The sequence below is a fragment of the Atractosteus spatula genome, chromosome 10, assembly GCF_055471065.1.
Source record: "Atractosteus spatula isolate fAtrSpa1 chromosome 10, fAtrSpa1.hap1, whole genome shotgun sequence".
Classification (NCBI taxonomy): Eukaryota; Metazoa; Chordata; class Actinopteri; order Semionotiformes; family Lepisosteidae; genus Atractosteus; species Atractosteus spatula.
In genome coordinates this window covers 16639493-16657577 of record NC_142715.1, presented here as the reverse complement: position 1 = coordinate 16657577, position 18085 = coordinate 16639493, and the positions used below count along the sequence as shown (strand labels likewise).

Sequence of the window (18085 nt, the reverse complement as noted above, 5' to 3'; positions counted from 1 at the left end):
GGCCTCTACTCTTTTTGAAAGAGGTCCCATCATTTTTAATGGCCACAAAGAGTCAGGACCTCAGTTTTACATCTTACCAGAAGGACAGAGTCAGTTTACAGTATAGTGCCCCCATCACTATACTGGGGTATTAGCACCCCCTGCTGGCCCCACTAACACCTCTTCCAGCAGCAACCAGTTTTTTTTTCCCCAGCAGGTCTCTCATCCAGGTACTGGCCAAGCACACACTTTTTTAGCTTCAGTGGGCTGTTAGTTATGAGTTGCAAAGTGATATGGCTGCTGGCAAGAAACTAGACCACCTGAAGGAAACTAGTGCACACATGGGGAGAAACCACTCAGCTCTACTCAAGGACAATTTTTATCTTCCACCTACGATTTCAACATTTTCCTTGGAAGATGTCAAACCACAGAGCCTGTGCTGCGCTTCAGTGCCGGCTGTAGTGGACATCCTGTTGAATATAAAAAGCATATTGAGTTCCTCGGACATGAAATTACCAGATAAAAGCCATTCTCGTCACTTGCTCAGCGAGCAGGCTCAGCGCAAACAGAACGCAGGTGTCTCAGAGTGGTGTGTCCAAGTGGCTGTAAAAGGGCAGGCCTCCACCAGGGCCACAGCTTAGCTGGTTAAAGTACCTGTCTAGTAAACTGGTGAACCTGAATTCAAATCCTGCCAGTGTCTTTCTTTCTCTCTCGTCGTGTAGAGTTTATCATTATGGACAGCAGCAGGCGTCTGCCTTAAGTTTAATGTAAGTGTTCATTTCTGGAACAACTTGTTTTTCAAAAACTGCAGACAAGTTGCGATAGATAAAATACTAATCTCCCCTGTCAGTGCAGAAGAATTACTACCAGCTGGCAAGAAAATGAAAACTATTTTTTTGTCTTTAGCCTTAAACCTATGAATGTAGAACAAAAGATGATATAGAAGATAACCCTTAGACGTTCATCGAAAGCTCAGTAAACGATAAAGCAGAGGCTCGTGTTCTGAATTCTGATCTGATTGTCTTGCTTCAACCTTTAAATTGTACACTGTGTAGACGCGTCACTCTTCCTAACACAATTAAAGAGCCGCAGGCAAAAGTGCCAGGAGATCTCCTTATCTTTTGCCAAAACCATTTGATCTTTTAGTCCATGGTGAAATATATTGTGTTGAAAAGATGCCACAAACTGTAGACAAATGCGAGTGCTGCAGGTGAAGAGGAAAGCATTCAAAGATTTAAGAGTTTCTTATGTGGAGCGAAGATTAAGTGTCACCTTTTGCATATTTGAGGCTTCCAAATCAGCTCTCTGTAAAGACACTCAAATCCAGCCTATTAAATCTTAGAACCTGATGTTCATTATCTAAGTGAAGATAACCAATTAGAGAACTTAGATATTATTATTATTATTTTAAATGTTTTTCCACAAGGGTTTCCCTAAAACATATGGCTGTAAGAGTGATAAGAAAAGACATAGGTAATGAGAAGATTTAATTGTATTCTAATAAAAGAAATATTATGAAATTTTCCCACATACCAGCTTCACTGTGACTTTGCATGTCACATATTCTTTATTAAAATAATCTTTCATACGCGATCAATACCCACTCTGGAATGATATCGAAAAGCAATGTCCTGTGTCTAAGGAAATTCATACAGTTCAGGAGTGACATCATCACACAGGCGACATACTCTGCTGGCTGTTTTTGTTAGTGTGGGAATGCAGGTCTTTGCAATAAGAGAAAAGAAGCAGACTGCCAAGACCACACAGGAGCACACAGCCTCATCATTCTGTGTGTGATGCAAGCAAAGTGTAGTTCCTGTCTTTATAGCGCACTTGTTAGAGAGGCTAGCTGGCACCTAGAATGCTGCAGGGTCTGTTTACTGAGACTCAGTGGGTGTACAATGTCAGGACTGATCAGATCCTCAATCAAACTGTCACCGATGTTGGAAGGGATGGACCATGGAGAGGCTGGAGAGCGGAAAAAGACCCATATGCGTAGCGGTGGAACGGGGGATTAGCCCGGGCTCAGCAGCTCAGGAGTCGTATAGAAACCGCTGCCCTCAGGCAGCAGACATGGGGCGACCTGGTGCTAGGCGGGTCTCAGGACATCGAATGTCACTGCTGAGTGAAGGAGAACGAGAGACCCGGAAATATATAGCAATAGAGAGAGATATACCGGAAGGACAGCAAAGCACAAGAAACTAGGGAAAGGACAGAGTAGGAGTGCCCTCTGGCTGCAGAAGGTGTGACACAAACTCAATAATGAAGAAGCAGAAGTTCACCTATCAGAACTCTGTACACAAGATGACAGCACAATATTAGAATCACCGTTTTCTTGACTGATTCAAACTCGTTCTCAGGGGACCTTGCTCACCAAACAGAGGAAGAGCACCACAGAAAGTATCCAACTCAAGAAGCAAGCTCGTTGTTGGCTCTTGTTCTTCATGCAAGGAGTTGTATTTTTCTCTCATTAATCATTATTAACCAGGAACAGCTAGAACAGCTGGTCACATTCGTGATTATGTCACTTCTGCACTTCAGAAGCGTCGGAATAAGAGGGACTTGAGGAAAAGAAGAGTCCAGTTTGAGATTTGGGCTAAAAAATGAAAGCAGCATGTTAGACATGGGCGCTACAGAAAGGAACAAATGACACAGTAAAACAAAATGCTAAAATGTGGCATTAAACCAGGTAAACTTAATATCTTCAATTTAACACTTTCCCAACTGAGCTATTTCAGCTCTATGGAGAGTATCTCCTCCAGGATCTCAGACTCCTGCAGTAGTCTTCCACTGTTCCACCATGAGTGCACAAAGAGGAGTGGTGGAGTGTTACTGCAATATCATTCAGAGGAGATGTGATCCAGCTCAGCTCTCTGAGGTCTGTCAGATACATCTTCCTCACATGGATTTCAGCTCGGCATCTTCCGAGTGAAGTCCTGTGATGCATCCGTCTTTGGGCTCAGAAGTGCACCACATCATCCTCGCTGTGCCTGCTGGGTGATGAGTAATGTAGGGACAGCTTCTTCAGGCTGAAGGAGGGATTTGCATTTTGGCAGCAGGACCTACTTGAACAGCAACTTTAGGGACCTGCTCTTATCAGGTTGCTTTGAAAAGCATCAGAAGGAAGTTTTTCTAAGTCTCGCAGTTCAACTCTCCATTCAGACACTGAAATGGTTTGTCAGCTACTCGGTTATCTTTTCAGCTTTGACATGAAATCACAGCACTCTGAAACAGTGTGGGCCAGGAAATAATTAACCTCTGTCTTGGCAAAACAGATCTCCAAATGACCAAGTAAGATCTTGCCACGGTATGAGGTCAGTCTGTTTGCTTTACTCAATTTTAAAGTGATTCCCCAAAAAGAAGTTCGTGATCAAGGTAGGAAGTACTTTTTGAATGCAGTGAAAAACTGACTGACCACACGGTGTATCCTGAGGCTTCTTTACACAAAAGCAACACCAATACAAATGAAGAAAGTCTGCAAACACTTTCTCTCTTCTGCTCTTCTTTTATTACCGGATAAATTTATTGAAATGAAGAAATTATAAGGAAAAAAAAGTCGCATTCAAACTTCTTGTCACTCTGAGCAAATGTATTGCCTATTTTTACATCGTTTTATACACCACCTCACATAGAACAAAAGCACTGCTTAAGAGTGTCCTGAGCCGATGGACAATTGTGCAATATTTACCGGCCTGTAAACATTGCAGGAGAATGTAAAAGAACGAAAAAGCTGTAACCAAAAGAATAACAACAACAAACAGATCGCTTTGTTATGTAATGTCCTTTCGAGACGAGCAATGTCACGCACAAAGGCAAATGTTTGACTTCGTTAGAACCTGGACAAATATTTTTTATTGGGACTGTGAAAAAAATTTAACAAGTTATTCCGACGCCGGTGAGAGGGAATAAAAGAGCCGACTCTTTATGAGACAAAAACAACACATTGTCATACCCAATGTTAATTAAAACAACCGCACAGTGGTTTACTGTACATTTGAATGATTAAATGCATTTTTTAGTGGGCGTTTTTCTCTACATATTTTATCTACTGTACATCTCTACATCCCATCATATCACATCTTTAATAGAGAAAAGGGATTACAAAACACTTAAACAGCAAGTGTGTTAGTGGTTTAGTGAGTAATTTCAATTACATGAAGCTTTATGATTTCAATGAGATCAAGCTTCAGCTAGAGCGCCATGGCTGTGTTTTCAGCTACGGAAACGTCCTGTTGACTTTAAGTCAGTCTTTGTGTTGCTTTCTCTGCTCGACGGAGCTATATTAATGCAGGCACACATGCTTCCACGGCAAGTTATTTTATTGCTGCTCATAAACAAACATACTGCAGACACCTCTAATACTTTCACTGCTTGTGGGCCAAGTGTTCCTGCTGTACTGAACTTCACAAGGATGGAATTCACACCCACGCCTGCAGAGCACAATGGATTAGTAGTCCATCGCCGTAAACACTCCACCACCTCGTCGCAGAAGTTAGCCTCCTGACATGAGTTAGCGCTCGAGATGGTCGTCTTTCCTCTACTCAAGGATCATTTTCCTCTTCCACCTGCGATTTCACCATTTTCCTTGAAGATTTCAAACATAAAAATCATATTGAGCTCCTTGGACTAGAAATTACCAGATAAAAGCCATTTCTCATCACTTGCTCGGCGAGCAGGCTCAGCGCACACAGAACGCAGATGTCTCAGAGTGGTGTGTCCAAGCGGCTGTAAAAATATAGGGCTCTGCCAGCCCTGTGTTAACGTGCGTGTCTAGCAAATGAGAGATTCTGTGCTCAAATCACCACAGTGCTTTTCTTCCTCTCTTGCCATGCAGAGTTGGTCGTTGTGGACAGCAACAGGTGTCTGCCTTAAGTTTAATGGAAGTGTTAATTTCTGGAACAACTTGTTTTTTTAAAAAATCCACACATATTGCAATAGATTAAGTACTAATCTTCCCTGTCGGTGCAGAAGAATTAGTGCCAGCTGGCAAGAAAATGACAACGATTTTTTTTGTCTTTAGTCTAAAACCTGTGAATGTAGAACAAAAGATGACGTGTGTCAGTTTTTATGGCACCATGAGCGTGTCCTTCGGTCAACCACAAAGTCGGTAATTCAAACACACCCCGAATTAGCTTTGACCTAAATGCTATCTCCTCTAAATGTGAGTGGGGCTTCTTTCCACATCGTGATATATGCAGAGAATACAAGCTTTTGGCACGAGTGAATATAAATGTAAACATAAAAAATATTAAATATATTGCAATTTTTTTGTATTTAAAAAAATATTTTACCTGGGGATCCTCAAATCAGGAGTGTAGAAAAGAGCACCGCTAAACACCATCGGGAGTGCAGAACATGTGATAAAAGTATTCTTTAAACAAAAAGTGAAGATAGTGAATTTGTCTTTCACTTAGACTTTCATCGAAAGCTCAGTAAACGATAAAGCGGAGGCTCGTGTTATGAATTCTCCTCGCATCTGATTGTCTTCCTTCGACCTTTAAATTGTACACTGTGTAGACGCGTCACTCTTCCTAACACAATTAAAGAGCCGCAGGCTAAAGTGCCTGTCGGGAGTTTAGTTCAGTGGTAGAGCACTTGTGTCGCGTGTATAAGGCTTTGTTTTCTATTGCCACTCTGGATTTCTTTTTAAACGCGATGTGTTATCTGTGATTATCTTTCGTGTGATTTCCCCCGTGTGTGAGTTTCAGTGCGACACATAAAACCGTTTGTCTGTTTTAAAGAGATGCTATTTTTAAAACAGACCAAAATGAAAGACCTAGTAGCTAAATACAAGTAGAAAACACGTGAATCTAATTCAGAAAATTTGGACTGGAACGATGTACAGAATTACTAATAGCGGCGCAAAGCTCACAGTGGTGGGGTTAGGGTAGCAGGGCCAGTGGCGCAATGGATGAAGCATCCGATTTCGGATCGGAAAATTGTAGGTTCAACTGGTACCTAGCTCGTAAAGTTTTTAAACCACACTTCTCAGCGTCGTTTACGCAACCTTTCAATCGACTGGATGAGTCTCCCATTACGTCTCCATTTCTTTCCGCACATTCTGCTTGTTTCACCGCCGATATTGTTGGACTACAGCCACAGAATCGAGAAGAGATAAGATTCCGATAAACTGTCTTAAATAATCACGTTGTAAAAGGTGACAAAGTTTTTTTTTACTTTAACATCACCTTACATTTGCCTGTTCAGTTCAAGATATTTTCTGTACCCGCAAATTCCACCATTTTTCTGCTGTCTCCTGAGAAATGTGTCAAATCACAATAAGTAATACAATCTATTCAGTTAACACCCAGACGTGACTGAACACATTTAAGACTTACACCCCCTTTAAATATGTATTTCCTTCATTTCAGTTTTCTTCCCTCCCCAGGATACCTGCAAATACACTATTGCATATTAAAGGCTGTACATGCATTACCTGTAATACACTAAAGGACAGAAGGACACCCTGACTGATTGTGCCAGAGAAAGTGACACACATTGTGTTTTTTCTACATTCTACATTCACAGGTTTTTGGCTAAAGACAAAAAAAATCATTATCATTTTCTTGCCAGCTGTCAGTAATTCTGCATTTTATCTTTTTATGGATTTCTTGAATAACAAGTTGTGCCAAAAACGAAATGAACACCTCCATTAAACTTAATGCAGAAGAATGGTGCTATTTATAAAGATAAACTATACAGCAGAACAGGCACCACTGGGATTTGAACGCAGGATCTCCTGTCTACCCAGCAGGTACTTTAACCAAATGAGCCACAACACCACAAGAGTAGTGTTTTTTTACGGCCACTTGGACACACCGCTCTGATACATCTGCGTTCGGTGTTCGTTCTGCCTGCTTGCCAAACAAGTTGAGGAAGGATGGGAAATGGCTTTTATCTGGCAATTTCATGACCAAGGTGCTCAATATGCTTTTCATGATCTACAGGGTGTCCACTACAGCCGGCACTGAAGTGCAACACAGGCTTGGTGGCTTGAAAAAAAAAGCAATATCTCATCACCTGCTCAGCAAGCAGGCTCAGCACACACAGAGCGCAGGTGTCTCAGAGCGGTGTGTCCAAGTGGCTGTAAAAAGATAGGGCTCTGCTGGCCCTGTGTTAACGCGTGTGTCTAGCAAATGCAGAGTTTGTCGTTATGGACAGCAACAGGTGTCTGCCTTAAGTTTAATGGAAGTGTTCATTTCTGGAACAACTTGTTTTTTTAAAAAATCCACACATATATTGCAATAGATTAAATACAAATCTTCCCTGTCGGTGCAGAAGAATTAGTGCCAGCTGGCAAGAAAATGACAACGATTTTTTTTTGTCTTTAGTCTAAAACCTGTGAATGTAGAACAAAAGATGACGTGTGTCAGTTTTTATGGCACCATGAGCGTGTCCTTCGGTCAACCACAACGTCGGTAATTCAAACACACCCAGAGACACACTTCGAATTAGCTTTGACCTAAATACTATCTCCTCTAAATGTGAGTGGGCTTCCTTCCACATCGTGATATATGCAGAGAATACAAGCTTTTGGCACGAGTGAATATAAATGTAAACATAAAAAATCTTAAATATATTGCAATTTTGTTGTATTTAAAAAAATATTTTAGCTGGGGATCCTCAAATCAGGAGTGTAGAAAAGAGCACCGTTAAACATCGTCGTGAGTGCAGAACATGTGATAAAAGTGTGAAAATAGTGAATTTGTCTTTCACTCATATTATAAATATATACTTATAAATTATAAAGCAGAGGCTCGTGTTCTGAATTCTCCTCACATCTGATTGTCTTGCTTTGACCTTTAAATTGTACACTGTGTAGACACTTCACTCAATACCTAACAGACTACAATCCCACTAGATAAGGTGTTTAGGATGACCTATACATAGCAGCATCTAAACTGGACAGTTGCTTTCAGTAGCTAAAGACCTGCCCAGACTGACGTTGCACAAACACAGGGTGAAACAGGGTTTCGGCATGTTTTCCGTCTACGCCTGGGGGGGAAGGGACAGTAAAATAGCAAGGAAAATACAAGGGAAGAAAGTTAAAAAACAGTGCTCACTGCAAAACAAAAAGAACATTAAAAGCATATCTGGGGAACAACAAAAACACAGAATCTAACTGCTATAGCTTTTTCAAGTTTTCGGTACTCCATCCTGCTCCTCTCGTCTAAGAAGATATCTCTCATCTACCTGTGTACAGGCCAGCTGAGGGTCCACAGCTGATGGTAATTTAAGTAAGTAGCTGTGTCAGCATGCGTGGGCTGCAAAGGAACGAGTAAAGGTTTATTCCATCCTGAATAACGTTTCGGCAGTGGAGCCTTCTTTGGGTGTGGTACAGAGTAAAACTTTACTTGTTTCATTTATGTTAATTTAGACCTGATCTCCAGCAAATACCTAAGAGCACCTAAACTCAAGAGTTGCTTTCAGTAGCTAAAGACACCGGCCACACTGGTCTAGGTGAGGCTCAAATTCACAACCTCGGCATGACTCCGCTGTGCACTGCTATATAAGTACCACATGCTGACCGATTGCACCACTGGAGCTGCATGGTTTACATTCCTGTACATTGTACAAGTTGCACAAACACAGGGTGAAACGTGGTTTCGGCATGTTTTCCGTCTCCGTGTGGGGGGAAAAGGACAGTAAAAGAGCAAGGAAAATACAAGGGAAGAAAATGAAAAAAATAGTGCTCACTGCAAAGGAGGGAGGAGGTCCCAGGTATTTTTGCCTTCATTCGTGGAAGTAGTGAAAGCAGACGTCCCTATTCTGCTGTGACCCGGATTAAAACCGGGGTTGTTGTGGCCACAATGCAAAGGTTTGGTCATTAGACACATGTCAGGTGTTGTTCTGTTCTTGCTAATTGTTTCCTGCCCGTCACAGGACAGAGCTCAGAGGGCGCAGCTGGGTGGCTTTCCTTCTGAGTGACGTTCCTGCAACACTCTCCCGCTCCTCTTGGTGCGCTCATGCCGCAACACAGGAGGGCTGGAGCAGGTGGCTGAGTACTGTGCGCACAGCTGAAAAGCTCAGTTGGGAGAGCGTTAGACTGAAGATCTAAAGGTCCCTGGTTTGATCCTGTGTGTGGGCATTTTGTTTCATCGTGCCCTTTGTTCCTCTCTCCAGCGCCCCCTTGCCTAAAGTGACGCTTCCCTTTCTCAGCCTGAAATGCAAGCGAGACACCAGCAGCAGCCCCTGCAGGTTTCTGTAGTGTAGCAGTTATCACGTTCGCCTAACACGCAAAAGGTCCCTGGTTTTGGACCGAGCGGAAACAGCCTCTTTTTGCGGCCTCCTGTACTTCACAGAGATCTTGAGCCACCGGCCATTTGTTCCCAATGTATTTCTGGTGCCTTCATGCACTCTTGTACCAAACGCTAGTTACTTCTGTACGCGGAGCCGATCATTTGCAATTGGGCTGTGCCAACAGACCAAGACGAGCTATTTCGGCTTAAAAGCAGCTCAGCACCTGCAAGAAAAACAGAAAGATTAGCATCCAGTTGGGGCCTCTTAGTGAGACCAAGATCTCATCAAGAATCGACTCCAGCAACAGGGCTGGGTGCATTGTTCCATACTCCGACTACTGGTGTAACTGGCTTCCCCTGCATGGGCGGATGTGAAGAAAATCCTTAGTAAGTCATTTAAGAAAACCGAGAAGAGGTCAGAGTGGCCTCTGTCGTTCATCAACGATTCAGTCAGGCAGTACCCCTCTGTAAAGCGCCGTTCGTTCACAGCGATGGGCTTTTTTTTGCCTTCATTCGTGCAAGTAGTAAAAGCTGACACCCCTATTCTGCCGTGACCCAGATTCGAACCAGGGTTGTTGCAGCCACAACACAAAGTACTGACCACTATATGATCACGGTGAGTTACCAAGACACACGTGGCAAGGCAGAAAAAGCTGTGCTCTCTTCGTGTGACATAATTCGGAAAAGTCCTGACGTTGCATTTCAACTGAGCCCCAGTATACATCGACCCTTCGACACTCTGAGTGACAACTCTCTTGCGTGTTTTCTCATATTTATATAGTTTGCTTGCATGATGCCCAGAACAGCGGGGTTGTGCGCTCCCATATGGTCTAGCGGTTAGGATTCCTGGTTTTCACCCAGGTGGCCCAGGCTCGAGTCTTGGTATGGGAATGTCTCAGTTTTGCCTCCTGCTTTCCAAAAGATCAGCACCGTATACAAAGGAGCCGCATTAAAACCACTCGAACACATGCAAAACGTGCGAGAAGAGGGGGCGCTTGTTTCCAACCGAGGACCTCTCGCGTGTGAGATGAACTGATCATCGCTGCAGCTCGGAAACCTGCAGGAGTCGGGAGGGGTACTCTGGTAGACAGTGCTGACCTTCGGCAATAGGATTTATACTCTCCAAGATGATATTTGCACTTTCTGGAGAGGAGATTTTCTCCACTTCAGTAGCCCAATTTTGTCGATTGCGTGGAGAGGGCTGTAGAATGTGGCGCCGCCTTTCCTGCTCCGTCCATGACGGTCCATCAGCGCACTCCAATAAAGGCACTGGAAGCAGCTGAATCGCATTGGCGAAATTCAGCACTGGGCCGCTGGGCACAGTTTCCCACTGTTTCCGTAGTGTAGTGGTATCACGTTCACCTCACACGCAAAAAGTCCCCAGTTCGAAACTGGGTGGGAACGGACCAGCTTCTTTGTCACCACGCACACTGTTTGGGGATTCGCTTAGCGCTGTGATTGAACAGACCCACTCACCTCTTAGTGTGACGGGATCTGCACAGTGCATGTCGCAGCGCTTCCTGCTTTCACTTCAATGCGCGTCCCGTGTGACAGGTGGGGATACTCGCCACTATACTAACAAGAAAGACATCGCTCTCTCTGACTCCCGGCATCGTGTCCTGACCCACCGCGCTGGAAGCCGACGCGTGCTGTGATTCCTGTACGGAGCAGAAATGACAACCGAGGAGCCGAGAGATCATTTCAGCATTTCGCGTCTGAACGGAAAACACAAACGACCAACTCGGAATGACTTGCTTTTGACGCTTTTCAAAGCTTTCTTTGTGCACGACGACTGTGCCGCTTGCAGATACAAATGGGTTGTACAACTTTGAACAAGCAAATGGAAGAGGGCTAAGCCCCCTCTCTTTTAGCCCATGTTCGATCTGTCTCCCAGAATCATCAGGGCATACACACACCAGTACGGTTAAAGTGCTCTGCTTCATTTCTAAAGGCAACTCAACATTCACTCCTACCCCGAAAAAAGAAAAGACAGCATCCGCAGCAACAACAGCTCAAGTCTCTGCACAGGAGCTAAGCTGCCCCCATCTCCTCTGCTCTGCGGCTCCTGTGGAGTGGAGTCCTGCCTGGAGCCATGTCGCAGGTGGCTGCTCCCCTCACTCTGTCTGTGCGTTGTGTCCAAGAGCTCCTGGGAGGAAGAGAGAGCCCTCCCACTCGGGGGCTTTTCCACGGTCTGTGTGTGGAGGGGCAGGTGTGTCCAGTAGCTTATCGAGCAGAAGCCTGGGGCGGCGGAGAGCTGTGATCATGCAGATCTTGAGGTGTCACCTCTTTGTCTGCTTTCCCGCCCCCCCCTCCGCCCAAGGTCTGGTCCAAAGCGGACTGGCAACCCCTCACACCTGCACGTGTCACAACCTAAGGTGTGGTCATGAGACACCCATGGGGTGCTGTTCTGTTCTTGCTAATTGTTTCCTGCCCATCGCAGGCAGGAGTCCATGCAAAGAAGATGCGCTGGACAGAGCTCAAAGGGCGCAGCTGGGTGGCTTTCCTTCTGAGTGACATTCCTGCAACACTCTCCCGCTCCTCTTGGTGCGCTCATGCCGCAACACAGGAAGGCTGGAGCAGGTGGCTGTGTACTGTGCGCACAGCCGAAGTAGGTCACTTGGGAGAGCGTTAGACTGAAGATCTAGAGGTCCCTGGTTCGTGTGCTGGCCAAGTGGGAAGTCGTTGGTTTTGTAAACTGAAGACCATGGGTTTGAGCCCTCTCTGTGTTTTCTTCATTCATCGTCCTGTTCCTTATCTAGGTCTTCAAGTACCTTGCAAAACGTCTGTTACTGTTACTCTTTTTCAAAGTGGAAGCGCATAGTTGCCTGTTAAAGCCTTCTTTCACAAATAAATACAGAATAATACAGAGAAGACATTTTACAGTCATATATAAACCAGCAACAGTATCAATGCACACATTCAGAAGAGATTACAATGCCAATAGAAAAACGCACTTGCTCCAGCAAATTACATCACGTATCATGTTTGATTTTCATTTCAAGCTTTGTGATAGTAAGAGTGTGTTGTGTCGCGCACTGCCTGTTTGGGGTTTACGACGATGTCGTGCTTTGGGTTGGGGGTTACCTTTTAACGGTACTCATGTGCCTTGGCGGGTTTTTGCCATTCTGTGTTAGTTACGAGTTATGCACCATAAAGGGCAGACATCCCTGAACTCTGTCCGCCTCAGTCCCTGGTCTTTCGCGGTGTAACATTGGTGACAAGGATGGAGCTCACTGTCACCACCTTCCCCATTCCTCTCTTTAACCTGGCGAGCCTACAGTGCCCTGGAGTCGCTGGCTGGACTCTCTTGAGACTTAATGGGCTGCACTTGACCTCAGAAACATGCTGGATGCCTGGAAAAAAGCAAAAAGCGATACCCGTACGCTGCCTAGGGACCAAGGGACAGCGCATTTTACACACTCTTGGCCCGGCTGCAACATATGCTGAAACCGTGGAGCTTCTGAAAGCGCCCTTTCTCTCCACTTCCTCTCCACCCTGACAGCCGGAACTTGACAGCTTGTCGTCACACACATCAGTGTCTTCCGCTACACAAGGTTGCCCTTTGAATTGAGCTCTGCCGCCAGCTGTTTCTAGAAAGTGATGTCCACTATCTTCACCAGAATCCCTAGGTTGTTCATCTACCTCGATAAGATTGTGGTTGATGGCCCAACCCTTGCCAGCCATGATGAGTGCCTACACAGGGTGTTCAAGGTGCTTGACCACCACCACCCCTCACCCTAAAGGGAGAGAAACGTGTGTTGCCGCTGATGCCAGCAAGTTTGTGGTTTTTCACGTTACAGCTGCAGGTCTCACCCACTGCAGTTCAACATCGAGGCCATTCAGTTCATCCCAGAGCCTACCACACCAGCGCAGGTCACCTCCTTCCTTGGGATGACTGCCTACTATCTTCAGTTTCTGACACACTACTCAGCCACTACAGCCCTGCTGCATCAGCTACTGCAGAAGGGAGCCCCTTGGGTTTGGACTCCTGCCTGCTCTGAAGCAGTCTGTCACTTGAAGGCTCAGCTTACCTCACCGCCTGTCCTGGCACACTTTGACCTCTCCAGCCCCACCTTCGTCACCTGCGATGCCTCCAGCACTGCTGTGGGAGCTGTACTGGCCCGACTTCACAACAGGGCAGAGCAACCTATAGCCTTTGCATCCCAGGCTCTCAGTCCTATGATACAGAAGTACTCTGTGGGGGAACAAGAGGCCCTGGCCTGCATCCGGGCATGTGACAGGTGGCACATGCATTTGTATGGTCATTTATTCAAGCATTCATGCATTCATGCTACGGATGGCCCATCAGGCACTCACCGCACTGCTCGCCACTTTAGAAACAGGGCATCGACCACTCAGACTTCAACGCTGGTCCGAGAGGCTCCAGCAATACAATTTTACACTCAAGCGGACTTCAGGACATAAAATACTGTAGTTGCAGATCTACTGTCCTGCTCCTTTCCTAACCTGCCTGGAGGCCCTCATTCAGACACACTCGAGCCCGACCTCATCTAAATGCTCCACACTCCACTTCAGGCCATAGTCTCTCTCCAGGAGCTACAGAAAGCCTCAGAACCCAGTGCTCTCCCAGCTCCACACCTTTATACGCTTGGGGTGGCCCTCCAAGGCCCCTGCCGAACTGGGCCCCTTCTATCTCATCAAAGATGAGCTCTCTTGCTGGAACAACTCCTATGTTGCCCAGGGGACTTGTACGGTTGTTCCAGCTAGTCTCCAAGCACGTGTCCTGCAGATAGCACATGAAAGCCACCTGGGCATTGTTAACATCAAGCAACAGTGCTGGGATCTGGTGTGGTGGCCAGAAATCAACCGGGACATAGAGGCACTGGTCAGAAACTGCGAGGCCTGCCTCCTTAGTGGGAAAACAGGAGGGCCTCCTCTGCCACCTCTTCAGCCCCTGGCCGGCCAAGTCCTAGTATCACATCCAGCTGGACATCTGTGGGGAGCTACATGGTGTCCTGCCCCATCAGCACTTCCTCATAGCGGCTTATGACCTCCATTCAAAATGCCCAGAAGTAGCCTCCACACGATCGATCACAACTCAGGCAATCACGGGATTCCTGGAAGCCCTCTTTGCCTGCAGGGGTTACCAACCATCATCACCACCGACAACAGGCAGCAATTTGTGTCTTTCTTGGCAGACAGAGGCATTTGACACATTTGCACTGCTTTCTACAACCCAAAGGTGAAGGGGGGTGTGGAACGACTGAACCGGACCCTCAAAAATGGGATAAGAGCCCACCTGTCCCAGGGCTGTCCTCAGCTGTGCTCCTCCACACTCTTTTTCACTACAGCACGCCTCAATTGGCAGCTCAACAGCCTTCCTCATGCTCGGTCGTGAGTCAACAAATGCCCCTGGACAGGCTCTGGGCATACTTCAACCTCTCGTAAAGCAGGGTGGCCGAACGCCAGAGTCACATGAAAAGGTGGTATGACAGGTCACACAGGGAGAAGCCACCAATCCAGGATTGGGTCCGGATACGACGACCTCATCTGTCACGCCCTCTGTAGCCAGAGGACGCTCCTACTCTGTCCTGTCCCTTGTTTCCTGTGCTTTGCTGTCCTTCTGGTGTCTCTCCCTCTGGGGCTATATACTTCCTGGTCACTCATTCCTCTTCGCTCAGCAATGACATTCGGATGTCCTGAGACCCGCCTAGCACCAGGTCGCCCCACATCCGCTGCCTGAGGGCATGGGGTTCTATACGACTCCTGAACTGCTGAGACCAGGCTAACTCAACGTTCCGCCGCCTCGCATAGGGGCTTTTTCTGCTCTCCTGCTATTCCATGGTTCGTCCCTTTTCAGACATCCATGACATCATCAGGAGCACAAGCTCCAGTCTTTTTGGTCTTTTCCTTCACAGGTTACAGAGCCGCCACCTTCCACCTATCAGATGGGTCACGATGGCACGCCAGCCGCCCCTGTAGAGTGACACTGCCCACACACCCTGCCCCTGCTGGACACCCAGGTGAAGTTGACTTGTCCGACTTGCGGGGGAGCAGCCCACAGCCCACCTGCAGGCAAATTACGGCCTGTGGGCCGGATCCGTGGCATGTGGAAAATTGGACAGGTCAAGGGATGCATCGACCCACAGAGTATGGCAATCCCTGCTTTACTGATTTGATCCACCAGTTCAAGTGGGTCCATCATACTGTGAGGGAACTTGTGCCAAAATGAGACGATCGAAGAAGCAGAAATGTCAGGGAGAGTTCTTTCAGGACCCTATGCAGATGACACAATCTGGGGTAAAGTACAGGGAAAAGCATGCAGGATATGGGGATGAGAACAGGGAGGGTGTGTCCATGGAAGGCTGGTGGTGGGGGGAGGTGAGGCCGAGGCAAACGATCCAGGGATGAGTCAAACGGGAAATCCAAAAATGGTGCAAAAAGTGAAAGGCCAGGCGATCCATCTGAGACAGACGATTAAAATCCAGAACCAGTTCGGGACCGGCAGGGGGAACAGGAATGGGAACAGAAACTAAAACCATAATGGAGCCAGGTGCATCCAGGCCCCGGGCTCGCACGATGCGAGAATCAATGCACTGAGTGGGCATCTGGCTTTTAAGGGGGTCTGGAAGGAAACTGAAACAGGGGGCACGTGCACAAAATCAAGTCTGAAGTGAAAGAACTGGAGCGCCCTTAAGGGGGAGGGACTACAATCATGACAGCACACACATGAATATTAATACACGACAATACATTTATTAATACATAAAATGTGCATATTGTGATTATCGAGGTTAGCCTTTATTTGGTCATGGGGGCCTCGGTACTGTATGCTAATTCTAAAGACAGTTTCACCCGTTTTCTGATTGCTAGGTTCTGTACCAGTGCAGACATGTCAAACAGTGAATGGCTGTACCTCTATTTTATCCGTGCTCAATGAATGAAATCAGTAATAAATGAATATATGTATAGTTATACAAAAAACAAGTGGTTTATCGACTCATCTTCATTTGCAGATTTAGAGGCAGCTTCGATATTCGTTTTACAAATGGGTTTTGTTTTTTATATGGGTCACACATGCCATAGCAACAAAACATCTCTAGAGATGAGGCTATAGATCACCTTTCCATCCTCCAGGTTTTCCTCCCAAAGCCTACAGCACCAACGGCGACCCCTGCTGGCCGAGAGAGCAAAAGCTTGCAGCACCTGGTATTCCCAGGCGGTCTCCCATCCAAGTACTACCCAGGCCTGACCCTGCTTAGCTTGCGAGATGAGACAGGAACAGGCCCGTTCAGGGTGGTGTGGCCGCAAGCGAAAGCCATGGCGCCTGACTCGCTACTTGAAGCTGTGTGTGGCTGGGGCTCCGTGTCCCCCGAGCGGGACAGAAGGATCATTCGTGTGCAACTCTTTGGAAAGGAGCTTCTTTCCAAATCGCATTGCGTACCTGGATGTTGGCGAATGTGCTCCCTTGTGTTGGCTTGTCCCGCACTGGAGGAGAACAAACAAACTGCTCGGAAGAGCACAAGGCAAGTCTTAACAAGACAAAAACCTCCAGTGCACAGCACTCAAAACATTTCTGGGCTGTCGTGTGTTTTTTTCAGCACATAAAGCGCACCAGTCCAACACGTCGGCCGGGCGCGCAGCGCTTCCGCCCTCTTGTGGCCTTGCGGCGTCAGAGCAAGAGGCTCCTTCTCGCTGCCTTTCTGCTGTGTTGCAGAGCCCCGAGAGGGAACCTGGAGCGCACACTTTGTGGGGGGCTGGGGACCGTGTTCGCGCTCTGCCCCCGGTCTCTTGCGCGAGTACTAAATCTCACGGCGCCAGCCAGCGGCTAGGAGACAAGTACAATATCGCGGGACAGGGGGGCCTCGTCATTGATTGTTACATATGAGACGGGGATTAGGAGGAGACCCCGACTGATTGGTAAAGGGGAACACTAACACCAGAGTGACACCCCCAGCGTCTCTTTTTGAGAGACGCCCTGGGATTTCTTAATGGCCAAGGAGGGTCGGGACCTCGGTTTTATGCCTCCCCCGAAGGACAGCGCCTGTTTGTGCAGCAGAGTGTCGCCATCAGGATGCTGGGGCATAAGAAAGCCACACAGACTGCAGGGTGAGCGCTCCCTAATGGTCCCAGTCACACCTCTTGCAGGAGCAGCAGCAACCTGAGCTTTTCCGGGGGGAATCTCCCATCCGGGTGCCGGCTAGGCTCACACCTGCTGGGCTGCCGTGGGTGAGCCCAGTCGAGAGTCGCAGGGTGAGATCTAGTCACCGGGGAGAAATGATACAAGCGAAGGATTACTCGGCTCCCAGCACTTGAAAAGACCGACAAATGACTCGTTCCCGCCGGAGCTGAATGTACCTGCATGTGTCGTGTCGTCTACTTCCCCCGCCCCGCTGTGTTTGCTGTATTGTCTTTGAAGCCGGCTCCCGAGACGAGACGGGCTGTTCCTGTGCCCCAATTAACACTTTACAGGTGCCATTCCCCGGCATTGTGGCCATTGTCGGTGGTCACACGCGATAAGATAAGGCGGAGGAGAGCGGGGCATGCCCAGCGCCAGACATTCAAGGAGGGGGCTGTGCGAGGTGAGGTGAGGTGCAAAACGCCAGAGCCCCGACGCTGCTAATGCGGAGCACTTGTTGAACTGGCATTGAAAGGACGTGTGCGCACGGAGCGAGCCTTCCCTGCGGCGGAGCGTGGAAACTTTCTCCCCGCGCTGCAGGAGTTGTACAGCTCATATTTACCTGGCAGGGGAGATACCTTGATCAAGAAGGAGGTTCACCCAGGGGAGATACCTTGATCAGCCTTTAGGTGGAGTAGTTGGATTGTTTTTCTTGTTTTGTGGAAGCAGTGTTTGTTTTGCAGTTTACGAAATGGCAACTTTTGGATCCCGCAAGAATGCTGTGCGT

The 18085-nt window shown here is 47.2% G+C and overlaps 1 pseudogene; it reads right to left on the bottom strand.

Moving 5' to 3' along the window:
- Window positions 1-16373: 16373 nt before the first annotated feature.
- Window positions 16374-16492, bottom strand: LOC148825516 (5S ribosomal RNA; annotated as a pseudogene).
- Between the last annotated feature and the right edge of the window lie 1593 nt (window positions 16493-18085).